The 15,790-nt window shown below is 41.2% G+C and overlaps 1 protein-coding gene across 2 annotated transcripts in view; it reads left to right on the top strand.

The window, feature by feature from the left end:
- ZBTB20 (zinc finger and BTB domain containing 20) overlaps positions 1-15,790 on the top strand; it is a 168,715-nt gene that overhangs the window by 118,007 nt on the left and 34,918 nt on the right. For both annotated transcript variants that reach the window (XM_037389534.1, XM_037389535.1), the window contains one exon: positions 11,146-11,242. The gene's annotated coding sequence lies outside the window, so the exon portion shown is untranslated. The remainder of the gene's footprint in view (positions 1-11,145; positions 11,243-15,790) is intronic.

Here is a 15,790-nt window from a genome sequence, read left to right as displayed (position 1 = left end):
CATGGTACTGATAAACTACAGTTTACAACTTAGCAGGTTTCTTGTTTGATTTGGTTTTTTCACTTGCTTGGGTCTTTGGACTTCTAACAATAGGTTTATTGCTGCTGAACCATAGGCTTTTATTTGATAACAAAAACAAATAAACATACCAGTCCATTTTTTTCCCTGTTGTATGCCAAGAAATCTGCCTGAAATGATAGGAGTATTATGGACTAACTTGGTGGGAGAGCATCCATGAAAGCCAGCCTGCAATGTTGACCAGACCAGTCAGTTTGTGAGATCAAACACAATTTAGGTTTAGTTCAGTTCTGATTTTACTATAAGGTGATTTGTGGATCCAAGGACTCGTAAATAAGTAAGGTGCTTGATCCCATAATAACAACACCAAATTGTCAGTTATTGTCCGTAGATCCTGAGAAATAGGCAAGTAACAATTCCTCCAAAGATACTGCCTGGGTATATGGTATGCCTTGGTCAGGAGTAGGCATAGAACCAGAGCCTGACATCTGATCCACTAAGCTTTATTGTTTTCAAGTACTTCCAACAAACTTTCAAGAAAGATTATCTGAGCAGAGAAAGACAATAGGTTTAGAAATAAAAGCTGAAGGAGTACATTTTTTGTTATGTCATCAGTTAAGTTTTTACCTGTTTATTACATTCCCACAACGTGAAGAGATGAACATAGACTGAACTCTCAAAGCTGAACAGATCCAGAAGTCCAATTGACTTTCCAAATCCCTGGCTCCAATCCATCTCCTAAACCAAGAGAATACAGAACTTCGGAATGGCTGAAGTCTGGCTCTTATGTTGCTAATAGCGTATAATTCAAGCTTAGATGCTCAGGTATGCTCAGACTCCTCAGGGAAGTGGTCACAGCACCAAGCCTCAGAGTTCAAGGAGTGTCTGGACGATGCTCTCAGTCATATGGTTTAGTTTTAGGTAGTCATGCAAGGAGCAGGGAGTTGGACTCTGTGATCCTTATGGGTCCCTTCTAATTTGAGATACTCTGTGATTCTCTCCCTTTGAAGAGTCCTGTGTTTGTTATTAACCAGAATCAGGATACTGAAGTTGATGGACCTGCTGGCATGATTTTCTGCAGCAAGATTTTTTCTTGTTTGGCAAAAGGATAGGCATTTCAGTATCTCCCAGAACAGCAGCAACATTACTGGCAAGAATTTCTTCCTTGACCTCCTACTGAATGAAAGTTCAGAATTCTTGTGACACCAAAGTAATCTACAAAACCTCTTTCTTTCTGTGGACCATTTATGGGTTACAATAGAAAGAATATTTTCAATTTATAAAGAAGTTTCATTTGAAGACCTTATCATTGATTTGCATCAGTGTCTGTTAGCCTTGCAGTAATGAGAGGGTTACAGGTTATCCTTCACTTTTCCACGGGGAAACTGAGGAGTGGAAAAAAATAAGGGTACTATGAGAAGTACCAACTTTATCAGAACATGGGCCTTCTCTAAGAGATGGAAGGGAAGTTCGCATCTAGAAAGTCAGGATCTAACCATGGCCTTTGCCATCCAGTGCTCTCTCAAAACCAAACAGTGCTGTCGTTTTTTTTCACTCCCTTTTGCTGCTTGGGCTATGATCAGTTCGCATGTACCAGCCTGGCTTCTCAAAGCAATAAGTGAAAAATGGCATTTTAAAATAATAACTGCCAGGTCCTGCAGCTCAGAACTGTCATATTGCATGTTAAAAGCTCAATCCTTCCCAGAAGTGAGGTGTAAAAAGTAATATGAATATGTGTGTGTGTGTGCACGTGTGCATGTCTGGGTCTGGGACACAGACAGATTCCCTACCTGGAAATGGTTTGCTATTATTAGACATGCAGTTACCGGGGGTTATGTAAGACAATTGAAGCTCTGTTTTTTAACAGAGACATGATTCATGCTACTTGTAGTAACAGTAACCACCTTCAAACGAGACAGAAAGCAGACACAGACAAAAGGCTGAAGAAATCAATGCTGGCTGAACACAGCCATCCTCCTGATACCTTCTGCCTCTCAAACAGCCGTTGGGTTATCGGCAACGGAGGTTGATGCTAATTCCAAAGACTTCTGGAGTTACTGAGCAGGTGCATCTGTATCGGTGGCGTTTGCAGGGAGCAGCTGAGGCTGCTGGAGCTGCGAGGGGGGACAATGCTGGGCACACTCTGCCCTGTTCCCAGCAATGTCTCTGGTGTTCTGCAGGAGGCTGAGGGAGCTGTGAGCAGAACTAGCACTCCTACTCTATTTTCTCAGTTACTCCTGCTGGGAAAGGCTGGAACCAAAACAACTTTTGGCTCCTCTGCAGTTAACACTTCTACAGTCATTTTTATAGTAATGTGGAGGGAGAGTCGAGACCTGGAGTAGCTTTGAACTTCTGCCAGCGCTCTTCATTAGAGCAAATGGTGAAATCTGATTGAACTAGAATAGCTCTGAGCTCCCCTACAGCTAAGATTCCTGATCCATCTCTTACGGTACTTCATGCCGGTTGTGGCAGGGAGCAGAATATCCGCAAGCGCCTTCGTAATTTTGTTCATCTGGGCCATTTTCTTACAACAGTTTCTGTTGGGAGTTATCGGGAGCAAGGTAGCTCCCAGATTGTCTGCAGTCAAAGATCCAATCTCCTCCTCACAGAATTTCTTTCCTGATAGGAAAAAGGGTTATGTTCAGGATACTGAAGTGAACACTGGTGGGTGCTTATTTGTAGGGTGTCACCTTCCAGAAATAAAAGGTGGGGAAGTTGCTATCAGGTCCCCTCAAGTCACTGCCATTCCATACCATGTCCCTTCTTGGAAGACTGTGGATCTCCTGTAAAATTTCATTTCAGCATCATCTAAACCATTCTGCGTAGTAACTTCTGCTGTCAAGGAAGAAGATGCTGAAGATTTGGAAATGGTCTTTTTAGCACTCAGGAGACAGCCCTCCTACGTTAGCAGAACTTACCCAGCAACAGAGCCAACTGCCTTCAGTTTCATTCAAGAAAGTTTTGAAATGACCAGAGAAATAGCCTCTGAGAGCCACAGAAGGGAGCTGAATACTGAATTGCGATAAATCCCAAGAGTTTCTCATTCGCTAATACTGGATCAAGAATAACAATTATTGTTCTGTTACTTTCCTTAATGCATCATGCTGTATTTATATACTGTACAGAGTAGAAATCACTTTGGCTACTATTAATGTTCGTAATCATTCTCCATCAGCCACACTGCATACAGTTTTAGGAGAAAAGTGAAAAATAATTTACAGTGCCTTAAAAATGGCATTGTAGTCATATCCTGATTCTGTGCTTTTCTGGCACAGGGTATTTAAAACCCCGATCTGAATAATGCAGCTGGCACTGACATCTCTACATATCAGGCACACTTAAGAAAAATTCTGTTTTGATGCAGATGATACATAACTTTAAAAAGCAAATAATTATCACAAATATACCTCACACCTCAGGACACATTGCTGTCAGTGACTTGACATTTCAAATGATGAGTTTCACAAATGTGCATAGCCATCAGATTTGATTGAACAATGTTTTAGAATAATTCACATGCTCATCTAGAACTTTTTCCATTGTGTTTTGGCACTGAAGCGTGAAACAGTAAATCTACAGTGGGTTTCTCTTTGCTTGTGAGGAAGCAAACGCTTTGATCAGTTCTACGTACTCCAAGGCTGTAGTCAGTTATTCCTCAATGGATAATGAAACCAAAGCCCAGAGTGACTCTGTTTCTCCGTGGATCCTGTGTGATATTTTATATATAGTTTTTGACATAAATCAAACAAGCTTTCATTTGTGCAGTTCGAGGCCAGAGGCAGCGAGCACAGGGGAAGAATGGTATGGGAAAACATGCTCGTGGTGCTTTTTACCTGGTCTTTTCACTGTGTTGGTTACCGACTCTTTAATGATTGACTGGCAAGGGAGATCTTCAGAAACAGGAGACAGTCATCCAAAACAAAGCAAAAGAATATTCAAAATCGTTTGAGTGTATTTCCTGACTGTCAGTAATGTGATTGTTTAACTTAGCATTCGGGCAGGGGTGTTACAAATCTTAAAACTTAAGGAAAAGATTCCTTGTCTCAGGCCTGGCCCCTCAGAATGCGTGCAAACATGATTTTTAATATAAATCTTCCTCTAGTAAAGGCAAGTAAAAATCCTGCAAGTTTCTTCCTCTCCTTATAAAACAAGTCACATAATAAAAGCTCAGTGAGAGGGAGGAATTCCATCAAGACTATGCTAAGATTTTTGCAGAGGGGAGGAGGGTGTTCAATTTTTCTGTGTATCTGTTTGATAACCTGGCTCTTGGTGCTTGAGAAAGCCAGATGTATGAGTGGAAGTTTCATTTCCTAGTTTACCTTGAGGGCGGTGGTTCTGTGACAGCTGGATCAAATCCATTGAAATTTATAGCTGGTGGTATTCCATTGTCCTACATGGAATTGTAGCTCAAACAAATGTAAACAGTATCTCATAGTTTCTGCAAGCAACGAGCTGGGGAAAAAAAAAAACACAAACAAAAAACAAAAACCAGGAAAAAAATTATCAGTTACCATTGTACATTATCTTCCGTACTCATAACAATGTACTTCAGGCTTGTGACTGAGATCAGCTTTCAGCCTAAGAACTACAGGTTTGGTGGACAGACATTGATGCATCAAGTGCTGTACCATTGTGACCAGGAGGGAGTGACAGAACCAGTGCCAGTAGTGTAAATCTTCATTAAATCGTGTTATGTGTTGGGATTATATAGTCCCTGCATCTGGGTAGAAATGCATTATCAGTTTGCAAACCTGGTTGCTGAAACATAGAAATCTGTTCTTTGAGGACATTCAGTACTTTCTTCAATTCATCAAGATCTACGGGACTAAGGGTTTCAGGGTTTATGCCAAAGTATTTGCAAGGACAGCATGCAATGAAACCAAAGCAATGTGTAGGGGAGGAGGAAAAACTCAGCTCATTCTCTTCATATGCTTTCATTGTTTTTGTTCTTCCTGAAAAATAATGTCCTTTCAGATTTCATTTGACATCTCCATGATGTTGAACAGATTCGAAGAAATCACCAATATTTTGACAGGGTTCCTTGGCAATGAAATGTTCATGAAGCTCATCTGTCATGAGCTAATCTGGCTCATCTAGCCAAAGCAGTAGCTTAGGCAGATATATTACTGTAACAGTTTAATTTCTACACATTTTCTTCATCCCTGGTGATTGCAGTGATGGCAACTCGTATTTCAGTGGCAGAAACATGGGTAGTAATTGCAGCACAACTATACCTTTGGTTCTGTGAGAACCTTGCTTAAGGTAGCAAGGCAGCGTCATGTTGTCCAAGTGCCACCTTGCTGGTAACAAGGCAGTACTCTGAATGCACTGGCCATCTTCAGCGTTCATGGCTTCAAAACCTTAACCTCTTACCTTGCTCCACGCCCACGAACCTTTTGAGTTTCTTACTACAAAGTTGATGCCTTGTAACATACAGCATCAGCACTCGAATGCCTGAGGCTGTTTACACTCTCAAACTGCTTCTATTAATACTAAATTTCTGTAGAAAACTAGGGCTCAAGACTCAACAACGCTAGCAGTGTATAAGCACTACCCACCAATCAGTCTGTTCCCTGGAAAGCTTATGTAGGTGCACTTCCACTGAGAGCAGAAGATTTACTCCACATTTGACACCAGCATCAATAAAATAATGACTTTATGTATTTGCCTCAGTCATACCCCACTTTAATGAATTCCTTTGAAAACTACGTGGGTTTGTTCAGCGTTGAGATATGATTGTGAAGGCTCCATAGTAAGAATATAGAGAATTCTCTGTTGCTATACCCAGCAGTATTTTGGTAGAATAAGGTAATTTTAAAATAAAAAGTGTGTATATAGCTATACAGACATCCATATATATATATATGGTTACCATATGTGGTATATCTATCTATATGTACGATACTGTTTCTTCTCTTTACTGCTTGTGAAAAGCTAACTCACTGTCTGAGACGCTGTCATGGTTCAGTCTGGCATCGTCAGTTTTATCATTAATTTGAATGTTTAGCTGAGTGTTACATCAGGGCTTTTGGTGATCTGCTTCTGGTCTGGTTAAGCCTACCAACTACTGACATGTAGTTCCCTCTTCCAGGTACCAGTTATCTTCACCGTTTCAAATCAGGTGCACAAAGTCTGAAGAGATGCTTAACATTGCCTAACGTTGCTTTACACAGCTCTGCTGAACGCGAGGTGCAGCCAAGAGAGCGACATACACTCTGCTTGGGTTTTCTGCAAGTGTGAGGTTTATACACCCAACACACTAAGCATTATGAGATCTTCATTAGTGGAAGATAGGCAGCACTCCGATTTACATCTGAAATGAGAGAGAACTTTTGCAAAAGTTCAGGGTTGACACCTTGTACCGCTGCCCAGGGTAGGAGGGACCATTCAGCATGGGGAGTGGAAAGGAAAGTCAGTGGGAGAAGAGTTATCCTTTTGGACCTTCGCTCTTAGGTATGGTTAGCTGCTGCATCGAGAACACTGCTTGCAAATAGAAAGAAATATCAGAATAATCAACAGATGAAAGTAAGACCTGGGAAATGTCTATTCCAAGTGCCAAATTCAAACTTAAGAAAATAATTTCAACTTAAGGGAAGTGAAATTCTATAGTATCAGATAAAAGGCCGTGAAAGAAGGCAAAAAGAAACAGATACGGACAAGTAATGGAGGGTTTGTGAGACAAAAAGTGGGATTTAGACTTTACTACAAACTGCCTTGCTATTCCAGATTTCAGTAAGTACCCCTGGGACTTCAGGGAGATATTTTTTCTCTAGTACTTTTACAAAGATGGCCTTGTGGGAAATTGGCCTTTACCAGGCTAGAGCAGTCCAGCCTTTTTAAACAGTCTTTCTGCAAATGTCTAGTCTATTAACAAATTAATTTCGGAGTTTCAGCCCCGATTACTGATAGTGGACATACAGCATTCCCAGTAGAATACAGAAATGAGCAGTTTCCTCTCCTAGATGAAGCCCTGACTATTGTGAAAAATTCATGCTATGGCCTTCTGACAGCATGTCCTATACTGATAAATTTTTATGTTTCCTATGGCACAAGTTCTGGCCCCTGTTGAAAGCAAGGCTTTTTTATACCATAGTCCATCTTGATCTCCCAAGATGCTGTGGCTGGATATCTACCTGTAAGTAGCCAACGGCCTACCAGTGGCCTGACCTTGTTTATGTAGCGTAAGTGCTGCAGTCTGCCCTAGTCAGAGGATGTACCTTCTTTTGATAAAGAAACAGTGCAATACACCTGGAATAACCCATTTCATGCAGCAAGCTCACTCCTGAATCACATTTGTTGATGGTTAACACTGCCATTCTCATCTTCTCCTTGTTGCTGCTTTAAGAATTTCACCCAAAAAGCTACTCCTGGAGAGAAAAAGTGACCAAAAAAGAATTGCGTTTAGCCTAGACAGTTCAGTCTGAAAATATATCATGATTGTGAGAGCATCAATTCATGTGGATTAAGATCAGACATGCTGACTTCTGTGGCACTAGCAAGCCCTTATTTTCCATTGCCTCGTGACAGACAGCACTGTGCCAGCACAGCAAATAAGAATAATCAGAAATAAGCTCACAAGAAGCTCATCTTTTAATTTTTTCATTACTAGGGATCACACAAAAAGCACAAGGAAGCAGACTTCTGAAGATACCAGGGAAAAGAGTATTGCAGGGATAACATAAATAGCAATTAACTAAAAATTTAAGTCCCCTTGATCAGGACTCACTAAGAGGAAGTAACAAAAGGCTGTGGTACCAGATCTCAAGCAAAGAGAAAAAGCTATTTTGTGATTGTTTCTTGCAGGTCAGACGTAAGAGTGCCCCTAACAAACAGGAAATACTGAAGGTGTTTGATGGTGTCTGTGAGCAGAAAGAAGTACAGCCAGGGGGAGAGAGAGAAATGTCCTGCAGGGAACCAGCCTAGAAAAAGGGCATTTCAGGACCAAGGAGCAGTGGGAAATGGATGTTTATAATATTGAAGTCGTCTGTAAAGGAAACACTGTGGTGGTGTGTTGTGTAAAGAGCAGAGTCAGGCCAATGCTTGCTTATGGGTGTTTTAAGTAATGTGATATGACAGACCACATCAGATCAATGGTGCTGATTAATGAACGGCTCTGGAAAGGTAGCTAACAAGAGATGAAAGGGTCAAGACACAAATTTCAGGAGGGTGGAGAAGGAGGATCAGTGCCTCAGAATATGGAGTTATGGTCCAGAGGCCCATTAATCATCAGCATTATTATGTAAAGTACCACATTTTCTCCTGACTATGCCCACTGCCACTCCAGTGAAGCCAGTATAGAATTGACCTGAAGTGTACATCTTAAATCACAATCTGTAGTACATCACTGCTATCATAAAATGAACCTTCCTTAATAAAAACAGTAATACGATTAATGTTTCTTACACCCTCTAAATTACCAGATAAAGCTCAGGAAGAGCAAGGTGGAATAAAAGTGAGCATATATAAAATGCCCAAGTTACTATCATTAGTGGAAATACTTAAGTAATAAGAGTCTGCATTACGGGAATGCATTCATGCAGAAAAGCTATCCTCCAAAATCTTAATTAAGCACACATTACCTCGTGGAGCAGAAATGCAATGTTTTCCTTTTCTGGGTAGAGGAGCCCATGTCGAGAGGGGAGTAGTTACTTGACCCAGTGTCACACATCCCATTCCCCTGTTGTCCTGCTTGTCTCTTTTTGCGCTATCTTCACACGACCAAAAGTCCTTTTCCTCTAATTTTTCTCAAGCTAGATTTAAGACTTTCAGAAAAATTTTGAGTGTTTCTCTCTCTGTTGCACTCCCCATGTCTTCTGAAGCACCATCAGCTTTGTTGATTTTATGTACTTAAAATGTACCTATCAGCTGCTGATGATCTCAGTGCTTTATGCTCATCACACTGGAGGAAAAGATACATGTCTTCCCAGGTCATAGCAAAAATGATGGAGAAAAATGAAGATATTTTAAGTGTTGCCTTTCACAGAGATTTTAGTGCCCAGATTTTGTAGAAGACTTTGAACAGCCCATCTCTAACAACTTGTCTGCCTGACCCTTGATGTGAAGCCAGATTGAGTGCTAGGCAGTGCTAGAAGAGAGAGCCACTTGGATTGGGATCCCAGAGATTGGAAGAGCAATAATGACACAAAGAGAGAGGTGACAAAATATGCAGGATAAGTACATGCAGTTCTTAGGCTTCTCTTGTGTGAAATTAGGAGTGAAGTGAGCAGGAGTTCTGCCGAAGCAAAGACTAAAGACCTGATCCTGTGATTTTTCTGCTTCTAGTACAAGTTAAAAATGCATGTTAGCTGAAGCACTGGGCAGTCTCTAAGGCGCATGGGATTTATGCCTTAAAAATGTGAGCAATAGCCAGATAAAAGACAGACTGATGTGTGCAAAGTGGATGTAAGAGGCAAGGTCAGCATTAACAGAACAGGTGGGGCGTATGTGGATGTGGGAAGGGAGAACTTGAAAGTAAGCCATGCTGAGTGTTAGCAGGAACTTAAATCTACAGCAATCTTGGGCGTTATTGCACCTTTGAAATTCAACCCTTGGTCGTGGTCAAAGGTGTCACTGTTTTAGATAATTCTTTTGAGCTAACCTGACACCAGCATATGGTTCCTCTCCCAAGCCCTGGTGAAACTCGGAGGTTCAGGCTAAGTTGAGGAGGGTTTTTTTGTGTGTTTAAATTTACTGAATTTGCAATTCAAAGCAGACTCCAAGAGGGGAGAACTTAAGAAAAATGGAATCAAAGAAAATATTTGCTTGAGCCCCTGTGAAGTGTAGCTGCTAAGATTCCATGCAGCCTGTTGAAATCAGTATGTAGCATATATCCCAGTCATCAATAAACGTCATCATTACAAAATGTATAAATTGAACATAAAACCAAATGTATGTTTTGTGAAGTACATTATTACAGTGTCATCTAAAATCATTCATTGTGTCTGCTGATGCTCATTCCAGTGTTCCTGCTGCACGAACAGTGGGGTTTTTTTATTGTGTTGCATTTACAGACATAAATTCCAACTTGCACAGTGACATTAACTACCTGTGAAATAACAATTACATCTCTTATCATTTTTCGTTCACCTTCTTGATTTCTTTGATAAAGCAAATATTTGCTTTTCTTGTCTGATCTGAGTAGGCAAAATCATTTATTCATGGAAATAGCACCATTGGCTTCACTGTGGGTAGGACTGAATATGCTGAAGTCCCAGGAGTTCTTTGCATAAGTGAAGTGAGCAGGATTTAATTCTGTCCCTGGATGTTAACTTCAGACGTACTTCCAACATCCACAGTGAGCCACCCAAAGATCATAAGAAGCTAGCAAAGGAGGAGTTCTGTTAGTCTAGAGAGGGATTCAAGTCCCCCAAAAATGTAAATACTCCCAAAAACTTAGGTCTGGGCTGGTGAAATCATCCTCTAATAAATACTGGAGCTGAGGTTTTTATTTGGATCCCTTTCTGTATTAGTCCATGGAGTCCAGCTCCCTCTTTAGCTCAGGAGATTTCAGACATAAACCTGCTGCCGAGCTGAATCTTTCCTGAAAGGCTGACAACGTTCCTTCACTGGTCTCACTGCAGTAGACCTGGTGATTGATGGGAGATAAGTGGGGTTTCTGCTGGTTTCTGCTGTGATAGGAGCCGTCATTTTTGTGACGTAAAGACAGCAAAAGAAGCAAAGGAGCATTTTTCCTTCCTTTTCCTGCCTTTCAGTCCTGAGGAAGTGCTTGTTGCTGCTCCGAACAGGACTAGCCTTGTTGTTCTGATGAGATGCACTTGAGTGCCAAGTTTGTGCTAGCTCTCCATCACTGCTCCGTGCTCATGCCATTAGAGTGAGCAACTTCTCAGAATGAATCCTACTGATAGCACTTTGCTGGCTAATCCTCCGTCTCCTCCTCACTTCACCAGAATAGGTTGCATGGGCAGACTGGGGTAACCGGGGACTGACTCTGCTGGCGTTTGCAGCCAGGGCTGGGGGGACTGAAGCGGGAAGAATTCGGCACTACCAGGCTGCAGCCAGCTGTACTGACGGCGGAGAGTGCCAGTTAGTGTTGCAGCAAGTTTTCTTGCTCTCAGTAAATAATTATTATTTCCCCCTGACCTTTCCTTTTGGTTCTTTCTGGTACAGACACAGCCTCTCTCTGTTCCCTGCCCCAATGAACGTCTGCACTAGGTCCAAGGCTTGGAGTAATTTACCTGAAGAGTGATACCGTTTGGAAACCACTGTAAGTATATTTTATCTCTTATAAAAGACTTCTTGTTTCAGCAAAAAAAAAAAAAAAAGACATCTTTAAAAAACAAAAACAAATTGCAGCACCTGTGAGCATTACTGATGAGGGTAAGCTAAGTTTTGCTTTTGAAATTTGCAAGGAAATACATGGGCAAAAAATATGTCAATAAAAAACTGTTAAATATTTAAGTTGTAGCCTCACAGCATAGTTCAGCAATGGCTGGTTTGATCTGCTTGTATCTTTTCGTTTGGCAGGTTCTCCCTGCTTACTGCTCTAGTTCGTGCTGTTCTAGTTGGTTCATCCATGTTTGTCTTCGGAGTGTTTGTCTTCTTTTTCATTCTTATTACTTTTTAATGAGCCACCTTTCCTCTCATTCGTGTTTCATGCAATACAGATTGAATTTACTGCAACTTCTTAAAGGTTTACGCTGTTCTTTCTAGGCCTTGAGTCATTTATGATTTAAGGCCATTACAATTTGGTAATTTGGTGGGATTGCACAGGTATTTTTGCACAGAGTACAGAGATTGCACAGAGAATTTTGACTTTGTGTTGTGGTTTTATAATGCTCTGAAATTACCACTTACCTGTTATTTGCACTTTTTTTCCCCCTAGATCTCATAGTTTTGATTGCTTATGATCAATTCTCAATGCTTGCCAGTATTGTCACGGTGTTGCTGTAGCCGAGATGCTCTGAGTCAGGCAGGTTTTGTAGTCAGGGCCTGACTTTATGGGAGTTGTGGTTTAGATGGGAAAAGTGGACATATTTGGGGGCATATAACCCCCATTTCAGGCCTGAAACAGACACAGCAAATTTCAATCTCAGTTTAACTTAATCCCTGAGTTTAATTTAATTATGTTAATCAGTCTCCTGTAAGGGATTTTGGAGTTTATTTTACTTTTCTGTGTTGATTAAATTTTCCAGGCTTTTATTGCACTAGAACATTGGGCCTCTTTTGTCAGTTCTCTGTGTCTCCCATTCTTGCTCTGCAGTGTTCTGTGGGGATTTCTCTTTCGTATTACATTTTATGGCAATGTTTTCAGGAGTTTGTGTTTTCCATTGTATGACACAAACTTGCAATCAGAGATTTTAAACAAACTGCCAGTCATATAGCTGTAACAGCATGAAGATCAATGTGGCTGCAAAATCATCAGAGAAGCTGTGTGAATATTCAGGCAGTCAGCTTGTGCAGGACTTTTAACTACTGAAGGAACACTTCTGGCAGGAAAAGTGGGATGGCTCAGGTGGTTTGAAGTGAGCGTCTCTTGGGAAGCTTCACCCTCCGCTCTGGTGTTCAGTGTGCCCTGAATTTTGAGGTGAGGTCTCTGGGCAGATTTCAATGCTTTTTGCTGTTCTTCCGGGCGCTTTTTTTTTGTTGGTTTTTTTTTTTTTTTTTTATATTTATATATAGTCAGTAATTGTACTCATCTCTCTCTCTCTCTTTCACTTTGTCAGTTTCTAAATATGTATTGTCAATGTCATGTCTGGAAGAGACACAACACTGGCAGTGATAAGCACTGATATCAGGAGCTGTGTTAGTCGCACACAGGCAGAGGAAGAATGTGCAGCAGAACACTCAGGAAAAATATTGCTTAAAATCAAATGTGAACTATTTTCACACTCTTCTATTTCTAGCATCTGAAAAGCCAGGGTTTTTTTAAAAAATTATATACAGTCTCTGAGTCACTAAGGTTACAGACAAACTGTATACCAGTGAGTTAAGTGCAGTGCTTGGGCACTACAGGCATCTCTGACCTGAGGGCACTTACTAGAAGGTGATGCTGTATCTGTGAGGAGGAGAAATAATGCCTGGAACATGGGTGGGCAGACTCAGCCAGCAGCAGCACTTGTAACAACATCAGCAACCCTGTGGCGTGTTCCCTCCATGCTGTTTAATATGCGATGAACAAAGGTCTGGTTGGTGACCCAGCCCTCCCTGTATTCAGAGGCTGAAAACTGCCTCATTATTGTTCATTATGTAGTATTATTCTCATACACTCGCATTATCATAGCTTCCCCTGAGAGCCAGGATGCTACTGTGGGTTCTGCGCAGCAACGCTGGTTCCTCTACCTGAGCTAATTTGTTCATTGCTAACCTAGTGCCTCTGCAGGACGGAGAGCTGCTCCCTGTGTAAGGGAAGGTTCAAGCTATAGCTGCCGTGTGAGAAGTACAACAGCACATGTTGCCTATTTTTGACAGAGACCTGGTTTGGTGGCCTCACTGTGAGAACGTGTTACCTCATCGAGGGGAAATTCATTCTAAACTCAAGTAATGGTTGCAAGGGCATGCAAAGAAATCCTTTGTGGAGAGCAAGTGGAGGGTTGGGAGAGAGAAGCTGTATGCGAGAGTGGCAGCAAAAAGGGGGAAGTATAGCAGGGTTTTTAAAGGCATTCCAAAACTAAAAGGTAGTAATTAGTTTCTAGATAGCTTTGAGGTTAGAACATCCAAAATATTACCCGTGCTGCCTTCAAATTAAACAGAAAGGAGCCAGTTCTGTTTTGCGGCCAGTGCGGAGATCATTGCAGTTGCTGCAGCATTCTGAGTTGTCCAGCATCTGAGACCTTGTTGTATGATAGTGTAGTGTTAAGGTACATGGAAAGGAGGGAATGCCTCACTGCAATGAAGATACTGACAGAAAACAAAAATAAAAAGATGGCAGTGATTGTACGTCTTGCTTTACACGAGCTGGGAAGTGCTGATAGGCACTTTCAGTTCAGGGATGACTGGATACAGTTAGCCTGATATTAGGAAGGCATACAATCAAGAAAGAAGAGAATACAGTTTAAGTGTTGTAAATGAACATAGTGAAAAAAATACAATAAATATAAGGAAATGCTGAAAATGAGTACTAACAAAAAAAAAGTACCTGGATATAGGATAGAAAATTTAAAGAGATGGAGTAGGTAGGATGCTTAGAAATGGACTGGGTAAACCCCTTATAAATCAGTAGGAAAAATGAATTCTGCATTGACCCTCAAGACTCAGATTAGCTTAGAAAAGTCAGCATCTTTTCTGTCCCAAACTTCTGGGAGTCTGGGCATCAGGCCCATATAAAGAAGTGCCATCTCTTTGCTATGTTGGCCTTCTGCTGTCCTTCACAAGAAGCAAAGATGCTGGATGGCCCTCTGATAATTTTAAGAATGAGTGCAATATTTGGGAAGACATGTAATGTACCACAAGTGTATGTGGAGAAGAAGCTCAGAGATAACTGGAGCTCAGAATACAGCCCCTTGCTGCAAGGGCACCATCCCAAGTCTTTTGCAAGTAAGTTGCTACTTTTATTGCTGTTACTAACAAGGAAATGGCAAACTTCTTGTTTCCAGGGTTAGTCTATAGAGAAGAACATAGTCACATGAACTAAAGTAGCAAGGTAGACTGACACTTCCTACTAAAATAATTGCACAGGACTGCCAATCAATGAAGTCCAGGGATGGTACATAAACAGGTATAATTTGGGAATGTTCCGCAAACTATTTATTACTTATTTCGTTCTTGCTCCTACCTCTGTGCTTTCAAGAGTTTTTGACATAGCTATGACAAGTCATACTCATAATACAATTAGTGTGCCATTTTGTCTTCTGGAACATGGAGATATATTAGAGAGCTTGCTGATGGAAGCGTTCACAGAAGTGTGCAATCAGGAAAAAAAATTAGGTTGGAAGGGTCCTCTGGAGGTCTGTAGTCAAATTCCCTGCTCAAAGCAGGGCTGACTTCCAAGTTGGATTAGGTTACTCAGGGCCTTGTTCAATTAAGTTTTGAAAATCTCTAAGGACTGAGATGCCACAACCTGATCCAGCGCTTAACTCTCCCTGTGAAGACTATAGCAATAAGATGGCAATAGAAGTAGACTATGTAAGTGAACATAAGAATATTTAATTAGAATATATAGGTGAAGATCATAGCAATAGGAGCTTTCTAGATGGGTGATAAGGTAGAACAAAAGGATAGCAATATAATTACAGCAATAGCAGGCTTTTTCTGGCTTTGCCCATTGTCCTTTGTTGGCAACAGCAGTCTGACATAGCAGACTGGAGAAGAACCGTGTTTGGATTTCTTCATAGGTAGTTTTGATCACAGAGTCCCCAGGATTTTTATTATTTTTTTTCTGAAAAGTTTTCTTTGGGTCCTTAACTGACTGTTTCCCTTATTCAGCCTTCCTCATGTGGAAGCCTGCATTCCTTTCAGGTGGTACTGAGATGCAGGGCATGCCTAAACAGTGTAAGAGAAACGAACTGCTGTGGAGAGGTACCACCTCTAGTGCCAATCAGCACCATTGCTTCTCTTCCCATCCTAGTGAGCACAGGTCGCCAAGCTGCAGAACTCTGACGTGGAAAAGAGATGACACAAGAGCATCTTGGTAATACAGTGTCAGCCTTAAGAGCGAAGTAGAAAATAAATGGGTTTGGAAAGGAAGAAGCAGGGGGTGCTAAGCACAGCCTCTCTGGTGTCACTACTTGTTGCTAAAGTGTTTTTTAACCTGTCCCTCTAATGAATTTTGAAGGCCTGGGAGGCACACAGGGGATCAGTCACACAATGAAGCATC

This window comes from Falco rusticolus, chromosome 5 (assembly GCF_015220075.1).
Source record: "Falco rusticolus isolate bFalRus1 chromosome 5, bFalRus1.pri, whole genome shotgun sequence".
NCBI classification, from domain to species: domain Eukaryota; kingdom Metazoa; phylum Chordata; class Aves; order Falconiformes; family Falconidae; genus Falco; species Falco rusticolus.
The sequence above is the reverse complement of the archived record's forward strand: the minus strand, read 5'-3'. Positions and strand labels throughout refer to the sequence as shown.